The 13,657-nt window shown below is 39.5% G+C and overlaps 1 protein-coding gene across 1 annotated transcript in view; it reads left to right on the top strand.

Moving 5' to 3' along the window:
• LOC311592011 (uncharacterized protein) overlaps nt 1-13,657 on the top strand; it is a 107,608-nt gene that overhangs the window by 26,482 nt on the left and 67,469 nt on the right. The window lies entirely within an intron of this gene.

Here is a 13,657-nt window from a genome sequence, read left to right as displayed (position 1 = left end):
AGGGAAGTATTTACTCCACACTCTAAAATTAAATACAGCTGCCATTAGACCCTCCTGGAGTTAAAGGATACTCTAGAACCCTCCATCAGCCATGATGAAATGGTAATTGCTCCATTCTTACACAGTTACTTATTCTTAGTACCATTTTGAACAGTTGTAAGTCTCTACATTACCCACTACCAACTTCAAAAGGAGACTTTTTTCACCAAGGTCAAGAGTAGTACAAATTGATAATTATAAACACATATTTAGATGCAGGATAACAACATGATCATTAAAAAAGAAATCAGTAGGTTCTACCTTTGGACCTATACTTCCAAAGCCTTGATTTTTTTTTTTTACCATGGTATGAATTCCTCTATGAAGCAGGGTTCAAATCCATTCAAGAGCCAAGTTATGCCCATACACAATAGTGCCAGTATTGAACCAGTGTACACATCTTGGCTAGTAGGTTGGTATTATAAGATACATGGCCCAGGGGTAAGTAAAACTATGACATCATTTCTCTGCTACTAGCCTGCTCAAGAACTTGCAGTGCTACAAAAACTAACCTTTTGGGAGAGTTTCCTGGTAATTTCAAGATTGCTCTCTATCTTGGAACCAAAGTATTTCATGTCTTCACCAATGTCATTTGCTTAGGATGGCTATACAAAAGGACTGGCAATGACCTGCTTTGTTGCCTCTGGGGCCTCCATGACCAAAAAGTCATAGGCAGATACCTAATACCTAGTACAGAAAATTCCGTTTAATAGCACTGGCATCTGGGAGCAGCATTACTTAGTCATGTGTGACACCACTGCTTAAACTCTTTAAGTTCATATTCTGTATTAACTTGTAAGGCTTCTTCATACATCCTTTCAGTTAATCCATCCACTCATCCTTTCTTCCTGCCCTCTTCCCAAGTTAAACACTTAGTATACATTATCCAATGCCCCATTCTGAATAGCACATGTGAGATATATATCCCCTGTTTTGTTTTGTTTTTTTATCTTGGGATGCAAAACGACAGGTTCCCATGTGGCTTCCGAATGGACATCTCATTAATGAGTTAAACTTTTAGAAGCTTCCACTCCTTCCCACTATTACATCACGTATTTTAATCATGATGCATGCAGTATTCACACTCCTCTCATATCACATATATTCTGCTATCCACCCTCTCTTCTTGCATCTGTCCACTGTGGTCCATTCCTAGCTTCCTTGCTTCTACATATAGTCTTACTGGAACAGACATCAATCATCTACTTGGAAACCATTTCCTAGATACTGTGGATAAAACAGCAATGAACATGATGGGCAGGTGCTCATTGGTAAGATGGAAAGTCCTTGGAGCTCATGCCCCACAGTGGTTGTTGTGTATCAACCTTCTCTGATATTAAACCCTTCCAACTTGGAGAATGCTTATTAAAACACAACATGATAAAACAGATCAGAAGGATCTGTAAAGGAACAGTCGCCTGTAAAGGGAGGTGGTACATTCAGTCCCGTAGAGAAGCTCCTGAAGCTCAGAAATTGATGACTTAATAGTTTGGGAAGTCCCAGAAATGGGCAAGATTCACTAGGGCCCTCCTCCCACAAGAATAAGGACTACTGACACTGTCAAACAAACTGAGCTGCACAGAAGATGCTCAGAGCAGCCAGGAAACAGACACCAGTCGACCTGCCTGGACCAGACAAGACAAGACAAAGCTGCCTGGAAGAGGTAATGAGTGGCTTGAAAAACACACTTCCAGCCTCAGGTGAGCTGCTTGTAAGCTGTGCAGTGGTCCCTAGCTTTCCTGTTTCATTTGCCTGTTTCATTCATTCTTCATCTGAAGAATCTCTGTTTCTATCAGTAGCTCCTTACCCACACTCATGTAAGGCATGCCAATAAAACTCATTGGTCCACTGGGATTTAGAGATGACTCAGTGGTTAAGAGCACTGTCTTCTTTCAGAAGATTTGCTTTGAATTCCCAGCACCGTCACATGGGCACTAATCTGTAACCTCAACTCCAGGGCATCCAATGCCTTCCTCTGGCCTCTTCTAGTGCTAGGAACACACATGATGCACAGGCATACATGCGTAGAAACACCCCCTAGAAAATAAACCACATTGGTTCACCAAGCTCGATTTTGTTGGTTTCTCACCATTGATTTGTCATTGATTTCTTATCTGGTATAAGTAGATGCTTGTCTTTGTTTCCACAGGAATAGTGCCACAGATCAGTTCTGTAATTGTGTCACACAGATGGTTTTCTCCTTTCTTTCTGTCTTTCTTGAAAATATATACAATGATTTTTGAGACTCATTATTGAGTTCTCGCTCCCAGAGCAGTATTTGACCTCCTTTCCCCATGTTTATGCCAACATTAGCTAGTTATCATTTCTATTCCAGATGATGGTCACTGTACCTAGGGCAGCATGGTAGCTTAAAGAAAGCTGTCTGCATTTCACTGCTAGGTTTAGAAATACTTTTGTTTGTTTTAGTTTTTCTTCGTATTTGTTCATTTGTTTTATTTTGTTCTATTTTTTGTACTTTGAAATTTTTGAGATAATAGAATAATTACATTTTTCTTTTCCTTTTGTACTGCCAAGTACTCCCACATATTCTTCCCTGCCCTCTCTTTGGTGCTAATTTCATTAATTATTATTGTAGGTATAATTTTACATGCACAATATGTATGTGTAAAATATATGTATAGTTGATAAACATATATTCTTAAATATAACTTACTCTGTCCTTATTATGTTACTTGGTATGTGTTTCTTGTTACATCTCAATGGTTATCCCATCCCTTATATCCTCCCATTCTTCCCTCCCTCCCATTTTCCCCTTATTCCCCTCCCCTATGACTGTTCCTGAGGGGGATTACCTCCCCCTATATATGTTCATAGGGTATCAAGTCTCTTCTTGGTAACCTGCTGTCCTTCCTCTGAGTGCCACCAGGTCTCCCCCTCCAGGGGACATGGTCAAAGGTGAGGCACTAGAGTACGTGAGAAAGTAATATCCCACTCTCCACTCTACTGTATATACATGCTTAGCTATAACTTAAGCATTATTTGATGTAGTATTGGACTTTGCCCAATTATTATAACTCTTTAAGAGAGAAATCCACATCAAAATTTCAGAAATTGTTATTTTTCCAAACTGGCTTATGGATATTTTTAGGAAAATTTTAGATTATATCAAATGTGGCTGATGCTGGTTTTCTATTTGTTTGATAGTGGCTAAAATATTCTTATAAAGTTAATTTCATAGACTACTTGATTTTATATGTTAATGTTAAAATTTATAGCATGCAGTTATATTTCTTGTTACTGTGGGAAAAAAACCCAAAACTTTGTGACATTCATGTCAATCATGAATTTTGCCTTCTATATCTATCCCTTTGTTCTTTAATGTTGTGTCATTGGATGGACCTAGAGTTTAAAAATCCCAATGGGAGCCTCTTAGAATAGAAGCATGTAAGGCCCAAGTCCAGACAAGATTGATTCAGTGTCAGTGTTCTAGCATGATCTTCATGTACAGCATTTCAAAGCACATTTCATCACCACAAATTGTCCTTCTGAGACATGTACCCTGTGATACTGTGGGACATAAACACAGCATCCACAATACATAGATAACCATGTCCAAACCTTAAATGTGTATTTTTTTTTCATGGCTATGCTTATGAGACTATTGTATCCTCATGTCTTCACAGAGTTAGTGTTTGGTTTCAGGCATCCCTAGGTCCCTGCCTGCTTCAGAGCATGGCTGGTCTACCCTGCCCTCTACCCTGAATTCCCTAGCCCAAGGGTGGGGCTTCCCCTTTCCCAGAGGCCCTTCACTATATAACCCAGACATTTTGGTTCCCCACTCCCTCTATCTCTCCTCTGCTTTCCTCTCTCTCTGAATCTCTCCTCTACTCCTTCTTCTCCTTCTCCCCCCACCTCTCTCTCTCCCTCCCCTTGTATGACAGCTGAGAGACACTTCCAATAAACCTGTTTTTCTATAATATAATTTTGTCTTGCCATTAGCTCAGTCTATTATTTCAATCATCTGGTTCCAAGACTCTGGGGAAGTTGAGCCACACCCAGCCCTGCTGAGCTATATAATCAAGGGGCCACTCCTTTCACCTCATTTTTCTCCAACTCTTCTGATTGGTTATCTTTAAACCCAGGAAAAGTTGAATATTCAGCTCAGCGAACTTGGGATTGTGAGAATCACTTCTCTTCTACCTCCCTCTCGACCTGATGCAGCTTTGGGCTTGGTGAGTGACCCATCCCCCCAGCTGCTGCCAAGAGGTACCAAGTGCCTCTTCTGAAGTCCAAGACTCCCTCCGACTCACTGTGTGAAGCTGTGGCCACACCACACTCAGTCTGTTGGTAACAAAGGCCAAGCCTTTGTTCTCAGGTAACCTTATGGTTCAGAGGCATCGGATCATAGGTTAACCCCAACAAACCAAATCTAATCCCAGAATATTGAATTGGCTTCCTTCTTCCATATTCTTGGGACTCTCTCAAAAGCTGCTAAGAACGGTGCCACTGGGAGTCGGCGGTAATTTTTCCAAACTTCATCTGTTTAGGTTTTTAGGCATTGTGCTTTCTACCCTCCCCTCCTCCCCATCTTGTGGCTGCTCTCTTCCCACAAAGCTTCAGGTGCAGCCTAGACTATACCCAACCTCTCTCCTGTCCCATGTGTGGTTTCCAAGGCAGTAGAAGCAGCGACAACAGAGACACCTATGGCTATGTTTTTAGATTGCCCACGGCAGCCACTAACAGCACTTGGCTGGTCATCATGTTGATTTGGGGATAAAGAAGGTGGAGCCATAACTTCATTTCCATCTTGACTAAGGGCAGTCATGGAACTGGCTTCTATCTTTGTTGTGTGAGAGTTGAAGCTTGACTACCATATTTATTGAATTCAGTACCTTGCTGACTGCCAAATATAACTTCAGTCTTTTAAGCTTTCACTGTTTGGTATGGAATGATGTAACATGGTAGGATCAGCAGGATTGCCAGTCTATCTATGAACTACATCTATGATAGAACGTTTTGCTTTGATACTTGTTCAGAAATATCTTTAAAGTCATGCTGAGAACTGATGGAGTTAATTACAAGATTAAGCTTTACCTAGTCTCTTGTTTTATGTTTTCAAGGTTAAGCCTAGGATGGGTAACTAAAAACAAGCAAAGTTTGTTAAACTCAGCTATACTTAATAGATTATGGCTCTCAAACTTGTCAGAGAATCTGAAGAATATGACATTTAAGTGTTTAATTAGCTGGGCGGTGGTGGCGCACGCCTTTAATCCCAACACTTGGGAGGCAGAGGCAGGTGGATCGCTGTGAGTTCAAGGCCAGCCTGGTCTACAAAGTTAGTCCAGGACAGGCAAGGCTACACAAAGAAACCTTGTCTCTAAAAACCAAAAAAAAAAAAAAAGTTTAATGAAAAAGCTTACTGTGACAGAGACCCCAGCTTCTAGTGGTGACCCCAAGGCCTCCAAAAAGATTAGGGCACAATGACAGAGGACTCTACCTGGATTGTGATCATGGACAAGACTACCCTAAGACTTCACCTGCTGCTAAGGCCCTTCCCGAACTGTGGACAAACAGGACACTCAGAGACTGCCCTGTTTTGCCTAGACAAAATAAGATAGGTCATTCTCCCAATATCCTCCTCCACAGAAAAGCCTCTCAGCTTTGCTAGGCCTGGCAGCTGAAGACTGATGTTTCTCTAGTACCTATGCCCACAACAGACATTGACGCCACAGGATCCTAATGGGAAAACCATTTGGATAATGGGTAAGCCTGTGTCACATTAATCAACACATAGGCCATTTGGATTATGTTTCCTGTGGTAATTATCCTTCACTGGTCTCTGATGTGTTCAGAGATCAGCTTAACAGCAGAAATCAAGGCTTCCGCTATCTTCTCAAAAAAAAAAAAACTGTAAAGTTTATGTAAGGTGTGAGATTTTGAGTATGTGTTTGAGGGTCTAAGAAGGTGTTTTAAGGTTGGTAAATGGAAGTTATGAAGGGTGGAAGTGATGCTAATATATTTCTTGTAAGCTTCAGGGAATACACTTCTCACAGGACAAATGGATTCCAGATAAGTACAACAGCCTGTTTGGCTGAGGATGGGATCTATTTCCCTTTCCCTGTTCCTGGGTCCCACCCACCTCTATCTACAAGATCATGGGCCTAAAAGTCTCAAATGTATATTCTGTCTAATATGTATAGGGACATCCTGCTAAGTGTTTCCTCAAGAGCTGTACCCAGAACTCAGGTGCTCTCTCCTAAACCTCACAGACTGCTCTCACTGGACCTGCAGTTTCCTAGCTACAGAGGACTTAGCTTGAGCATGGGAGACCTCAAAGCCCACCTCCACAGTGACACACTTCTTCCAACAAACCTACATCTACTCCAACAAGGCCACACTTCCTAATAGTGCCACTGCCCATGGGCCATGCATTCAACCACATAACGTCTATAGGGGCCATCCCTATTCAAAACAAGATAGAGGGTGTTGTTCTGCCTGTATTCTCTCTCCTGTCTCATTCTCAGACTCTTTCTGCTTCCTCTTCTGCATGGTTCTGTGAGCTCTGGGATGAGGTATTTGATAAAGATCTCCTATTTAAACTCTTTCTTCACATACTGTCTGGCTGTGGTTCTGCACCTGTTTCCATCTGCTGCTAGAGAAAACCTCTCTGATGTTGACTGAACACAGCACTGAGCTATGAGTATAGCACAGTATCATTAAGAGACATTTCATTGATACTTTTTAATTTTTTTTTAATTTTAGGCTAGTAATGTTTGGATTTACTCTAGGTCTCTGGGATATCTAGTCTCTGCACCTTGGTTACTCAAGCAGTGTCGAGTATGGGTTCCATCCATCTTGTGGATTGGGTCTTGAGTCTGATAAAACATTGGTTGTCTACTCTCACAATTCTTGTTCTACAATTTCCCTAACATATTTTTTAGCAGGACAAGTTGTCAGCCACAGGTTTTTTATATGATTCCAGCTATACTAAAGCTCCATGTTCATCATTCCATTGACATTGCTTTAATTGTAAAAACTACTCAAAAGATAGGCAAAATGAAAATTCTCCCTAAATATGCTAAAGATTCTGGCAGGAAATAGCAATTGAAAATTATCCCTAGATTCCTCTACTTTGTGTTCTCTTCATGTACTTAGCAGAGTAATATATTAGATGCTTGTGTTCATTCTAAAAATTCTAGCCAGGTCATGATCTACCTCAAAGAACATGTGCATTGTTGTATGCAGGGTAGACCTGGTCACCTGTCTGGTGACCCTGAAATGTGGAGAGGAAAGAGCAGCCACAGCCAGGGTGAGCTAGTGAATGAGCAGGACAACAGTGATGGCTTCCAGTACAAAAGAATGCCAGAGCTGAGAATGGTTTTTCTATATTCAATTTCATATGAAAACATATTGGATCATTTAGCTTAGTATAATGTCTTGGCCCAGGATCCATCCTGCCTGTTGTAACTATTAGAATACCTTGTGCCTTGTTGTAACTAAACAGTGGTGACTTAATTCTAATACAACGTACAATTGTATTTGACTATACTGACATCCAATTAGAATAATTTTATAAGTCTATTGTGAGCTTATGAAGTAGGATTATTCTGTAATTACCTTCCTTGCATAGTAGGTATGTATATTACATCCTTCATTTTCTTTTCAGTAGAGAAGACACAGATACCCTTCTGGAAAATAATCTCAGGAGTCAGTGTACAGAGTAGACTTGAGATTAACCGTATAAGTTAAGAAATACAACAGTGTATGGAGATTAGATATTGGGGGATAGAAATACGAAATAGTTACTTGTGTGGGTTTTTAGGAAAAAAACGTTTTGGTTCTTTTTGTTTGTTTTGTTATTGTTGTTGTTCTTGTTTCAAGACCAGGTGTCTCTATGTAGCCTTGGCTGTCCTAGAACTCTCTCTGTAGATCAGGATGGCCTCAGATTCATAGAGATCTGCTGACTCTGCTTCCAGACTGCTGGCATTAAAGGTGTCATCCCCCCCCTCAAGTCCCCTTGATGATTTTAAGTACACCTTTAATCTTAAAAGAAATTGGATCTACTGAACAGTGTGTTCTTCATAGCTTTCATTAGTAATTACAATTACTATTAACCTGGGATTGGATCAAACTCTTCTTCATCAATTTCTGAGAAAATTTAAAAATAGAAACATGTACTCTAAATATAATCAGTCACTGAACTCTGTCCCATAGCTAGTTAATGATTCCTCAATTGTCTGTTTCATTTTCCTTGAAAGCTATCACTCTGTTTTTCTGAGAATTATAGTGAAAAAAAGTCCACCACTGGGAGTTCTATTCTAAATAGTTGCTATTTGATTTATCTTATGAGAGAAGTTAGGGAGACAGTCATTTATCATATGTTTAATCTTGGAAAAATTCCTATTATTCGAACTTGTACTCCTTTTCCAGAGAATCATGGCAGGTATGATACATCAACATGGGAGACTGAATAGGAGCCCTGTCAACATAATAAGCTTGGCAAAATGTTCCATGAACCCTTCACCCATGCACTTTATATAAGAAGTGAAACTACAGAAAACTCTAATAAACTGACAACACAGTAATCACAAGGATGCCTCTATTGACTTGTCAAACCCAGAAAGACATAAAAGCATGCACACTAGAGGAAAAACCTTGAAAATCTAAAGACTATGAGAAATCTTTACATTTGTGTTCCAACATTAGTCAAGACCAGAGACTACACTGCAAAGAAAGTACACAGACAGGAATAATTTGAGAACTGTTTTGGTTCTACCTATACTCTTTTGCAACAAACAATATACAATGGAGAGTAACCACATATGTGTGGGAATCGCTTCAGCGCTACCTCAAGCCTCAGCATAATCAGGGAATTCCTACTGGAGAGAAACCTTACACATGCAATGTTTGTGTCAAATCCTTTACTCAGTGCATAAATCTTACAACACATCAAAGACAATAGAGAGAAACTTTACAGAGCCCATATCTTAAACCACATCAGAAAATTCATACTGGAGAGAAAGAAACCTTACAAATACAAAGACTGTGACAAGTTCTTTATCCAGCTTTCAACTCTTAGAACACATTATAGAGTTCATACGAGAAAGAGACCCTGCATATGTAAAGAATGTGGGGAATCTTTTACTAAGTGTTCAACTCTTGGAGCACATCAAAATATATATACTGGAGAGGGAAATGTCATTGCAATTAATGTGATTTAGCATTCCTCCAATATTTGCTGCTAACAAGTCATAACAGTATACATAATAGACATACAAAGAAAGGAAGCTTGTGAATGCCTTTTAAGAAGGATTAATTTTTAGAAAAGTATCACAGAGTTTATATTAAAATAAAGTTCTGCAAATGTAACTGTAGGAAAATAGTTTTGTGTCCCCCTTTTTTGGTCTGGTTGGTTTTTTGAGACAAAGTTTCTCTGTCTAACTCCAGCCATTCTAGAAAATTCTTCGTAGATCAGACTAGCCTTGAACTCAGAGATCTACCTGTCTGTCTAGTGCTGGGATTTAAAGCATGTTCTACCATCACCAGGTTAGATTTTTAAAATTTTGTATAAGTACTTTGCATGTATGTTTGTACACAACATGAATTTCCCTTGCCTATGGAGACAAGAAGAGTATCAGGTGCCCTGATGAAGCTGGTGCAGTAGGCAGTTGTAATTTATTATGTGTGTGATGGGACTTGAACCCTGGTCCTCTGGAAGAGTAACTCTTGACTGCTAAGCCTTCTCTCCAGACCCTTGGAAAAGTTGTAATAAAACACGCTTGTTCAACATCCAAAACTTTATAATAATACCAGGCATTGTGGTGCTCACCTTTAATTAGAACACTCAGGACACAGAGGTAGGAAGATTTCTGTGAGTGTGAGGCCTTCCTGGTGTACATAATGAGTTCCAGGACAGCCAGGACTAAATAACCCTGTATTTAAAAACTGTAAGACAAAATGATATAGTAACACTAAAAATGTGTGACAAAAACCTTTATTTTTCCCTTTATTTCTGCTGTACATGAAAATGCATACTTCTGAGAAACCACGTAAAGGTATACCATAAAATCCTCAGGTCTTGGTAATGATTGGAAATTCTACTCCCAAATATATTCACTTTGACAAATGCTTTATATAATGCTGAAACTGTAGACATAAAAGAAAATTCATCATGAAAGAAAATACTCCAAAGGGCTGGAAAGATGGTTCAATGGTTAAGAGCACTGACCGCCCTTTCAGAGGATCAGGTTCAATTCCTAGAACCCACACGGCAGCTCACAACTGTCTATAATTCCAGGATGCAACACCCTCACATAGGCACACAGACAGGCCAATGTCCATAAGAATAAAAATTAGTAGAAGAAATAAAAGAAAACAGTCCAATAATTTCTCATCTTTTATTCACCTTTAAAAATATTAATATTAGCCAGGCATGCTGGCCCACGCCTTTAACTCCAGCACTGGGGAGGCAGAGGGAGGCAGATCACTGTGAGTTTGAGGCCAACCTTGTCTCTAAAAAACTAAAAACAAAACAAAACAAAACAAAACAAAAAACCAAACCAAAACAAAACAAAACAAAACAAAAAACCTTAATGCTAGAGTCAAACCATACAAATATCAAGGTGAGAAACTGTAAAGAGAACAGCTGTGAATGTAACAACAATATGCATGTTCATACAAGGCTGAAATGCTGGGCATGGTAACACAAGCCTTTAATCCCAGCACACTGGAGGCAGAGGCAGGTAGATCTCTGTGAGTTCAAGGATTGCCTGGTCCAAGGTTACAGAGACTCCCAGTTTTGAAAAACAATTCCAAAGGCATTTGGGAATTCATTTTGAAATACTGAAGAGAAATTGGAAACTATTTACTCCAAAGTCTAAAATAAAGTAATATAGCAGCCATTAGCTGCTATTTACCTTTATTGTGAGAAGGGAGACTCCTTAGGTCCTCTTTCAGCCATGATGAAATGGTAGTTGGCCCAAACTTGCTTATTCTCGATATTTTGAACAGTTATGAGTCTCTGTATTATTCACCAAAAGCTGCATGAGTATTTTTTTTTTGTTGTTGTTGTTGTTGTTGTTGTTGTTGTTGTTGTTGTTTTGAGACAGAATTTCACTGTGTAGCCTTGCCTGTCCTGGACTCACTTTGCAGAGATCCACCTGCTTCTGCCTCCCTGAGTTCTAGGATTACAGGCAAAGGCTATGGTACTTGGGAAGAGTAGACTTTTTTCCTAAGGGTAAGAATAGTACAAACTGATAATTATAAACATGATTGTTAAAGTGCAGGCTATCCCAATCAGAAGAATAGGCACAGGCCCCACCAGCCAGAAGAACAGATAGGCTGCCTGTCTGCTAGCAGATCTTCTCCACACCCTCCGCTCTGATCACAAAGACCCAGCCAGCTTGCAACCTTTGCCTGCCCCCACCTGCTGCATCATCACTCCCAAATCTCAGAGACATTGCTGCTCTGGGGTAGGCCCACCACTAACAGCAGGTACGCTGCCAGCCTGCCTGCAGAATGGCAGCTACAGACTTAAGCATCACCAACAGAATGCAAGAGGTGAAAGAAAGAATCTCAACTGTTGAAGACACAATAAAAGAAATATATTCTTCAGTCAAAGGCAATGCTAAATCTAAAAATTTCCTGACACAAAACATCCAGGAAATCTGGGACACTATGAAAAGACTAAATCCTAGAATAATCAGAATAGAAGGAGAACAAGAAGCCCACATCAAAGGCCCAGAAAGTATTTTCAACAAGATCATGAAAAATAATTTTACCAACCTAAGGACTTAAGTGCCTGTAATGGTACAAGAAGCATCATAATAGGAAACAGATTTGACCAGAAAAGAAAGTCCCCTCACCACATAATAGTGAAAATACTACACATACAGAACAAAGAAGGATTGTTAAAAGCTGCAAGAGGAGGAGAAAAGCAAGAATATATAAAGGTAGAATTGCACCCAACTCTTAGCAGAGAGTTTAAAAGGCAGAAGGGCCGGGACATGTATGTTGTGGACTTTAAGAGACTGCATATGCTGGCCAAAACCACTATACCCAGCAAAATATTATCAAGATATTTCATGGTAACATTAAATTCAAACAATATCAACAAATACAGCCCAACAAAAGATACTAAAAAGAAAACTCAAACCCAAGGAGGTTAATTACACCCATAAAAACACAGGAAATAATAATCTCAAGCCAGCAAAATCAAAGTGAAGGAAAGTGCACAATATCAGACTTAATTCCCAGTAAAAATGACACAGGTCAACAGAATGGATATGAAAACAGGATCCATCTTTCTGCATACAAGAAACACACCTCAACATCAAAGATAGACATCCCCTCAGCATAAACAGTTGGAAAAATAATTTCCAAGTAAATAGACCTAAGAAATAACCACATGAATCCTATCAGGACACCACAGATTAAAAACTAGATTTCAATAATTACAGAAACAATAGAAAGCCTACAAACTCACGAGAACTGAACAACTCTCTACTGAACGACTTTGGGGTCAAGGCAGACATAAAGAAGTTCATAGAACTTTTTTCATAAAGTTCATAAAGACTTCATAGAATTCAATGAAAACGAATGTTCAACATAACCAAACTTATGGGACACAAACAGTGCTAACAGGAAAGTTCCCAGCACTAAGTGCCTGCATAAATTAGAGAAATCTCAGAGTAGCAACTTAACAACACACTGGAAAGCTCTAGAACAAAATGAAGCAAGCTCACCCAAGAGGAGTAGAAGGGAGGATACAATTAAACTGATAGCTAAAATCAATAAAATACCAAGAGAACGTGAGGACTCAGTGAAACAAAAAGTTTGTTCTTTTAGAAAATAAACAAGATGGATAAACCCTTGTCCAAACTAATGAAAAGACACAGGGAGAATATCCAAATTGTAAAAGTCAGAAACAAAAAGGGGGACATAGCAACAGATATTGAGGAAATGCAAAGAAGCATTAAGTCATACTTTCAAAACCTGCATGCCACACTCAAAAACACAAATGACAGCTCAAGCTGATGAGGATGTGGAGCAATGGGATACCTCCTCCATTGCTGGTGGAAGTGCAGACTTGTACCTCAAAATAAATATGTGAGGGCTGGAGAGATTCCTCAGAGGTTAAGAGCACTGGCTGCTCTTCCGAAGGTCCTGAGTTCGTTTCCCAGCAACCACATGATGGCTCACAACCATCTATAATGAAATTTGATGCCCTCTTCTGGCCTGGAGGTGTTACATGCAGGCAGAACACTGTGTACATAATAAATAAATAAATCTTAAAAATCAGTATGTGAGTTTGATGCCAGCCTGGTCTACAAAGAGAGTTCCAATACAGCCATGGCTAGCTATTACACAGAGGAACCTTGTCTCAAAGGCAAACAGAAAATTAATATGGCCGTTTCTCAGAAAATTGGGAATCAATCTCCCTCAAGACCAAGCTAGTCCACTTCTGGACATATACCCAAAGGACATTCCATCCTACCACAAGGACACTTTCTCAACTATGTTTAAAGCAACTTTACTCATAATAGCCAGAATCTTGAAACAACCCACATGTCCCTCAAACAACGAATGGATATAAAAGTGTGGTATATTTACACAATAGATTACAATTCAGTTGTTAAAAATGACATCATAAAACTTA

The sequence above is a fragment of the Acomys minous genome (assembly GCF_964271855.1).
Source record: "Acomys minous genome assembly, chromosome: 2".
NCBI lineage: Eukaryota > Metazoa > Chordata > Mammalia > Rodentia > Muridae > Acomys > Acomys minous.
Note: the sequence above shows the minus strand (reverse complement) of the source record. Positions and strands in the feature narration are given on the sequence as shown.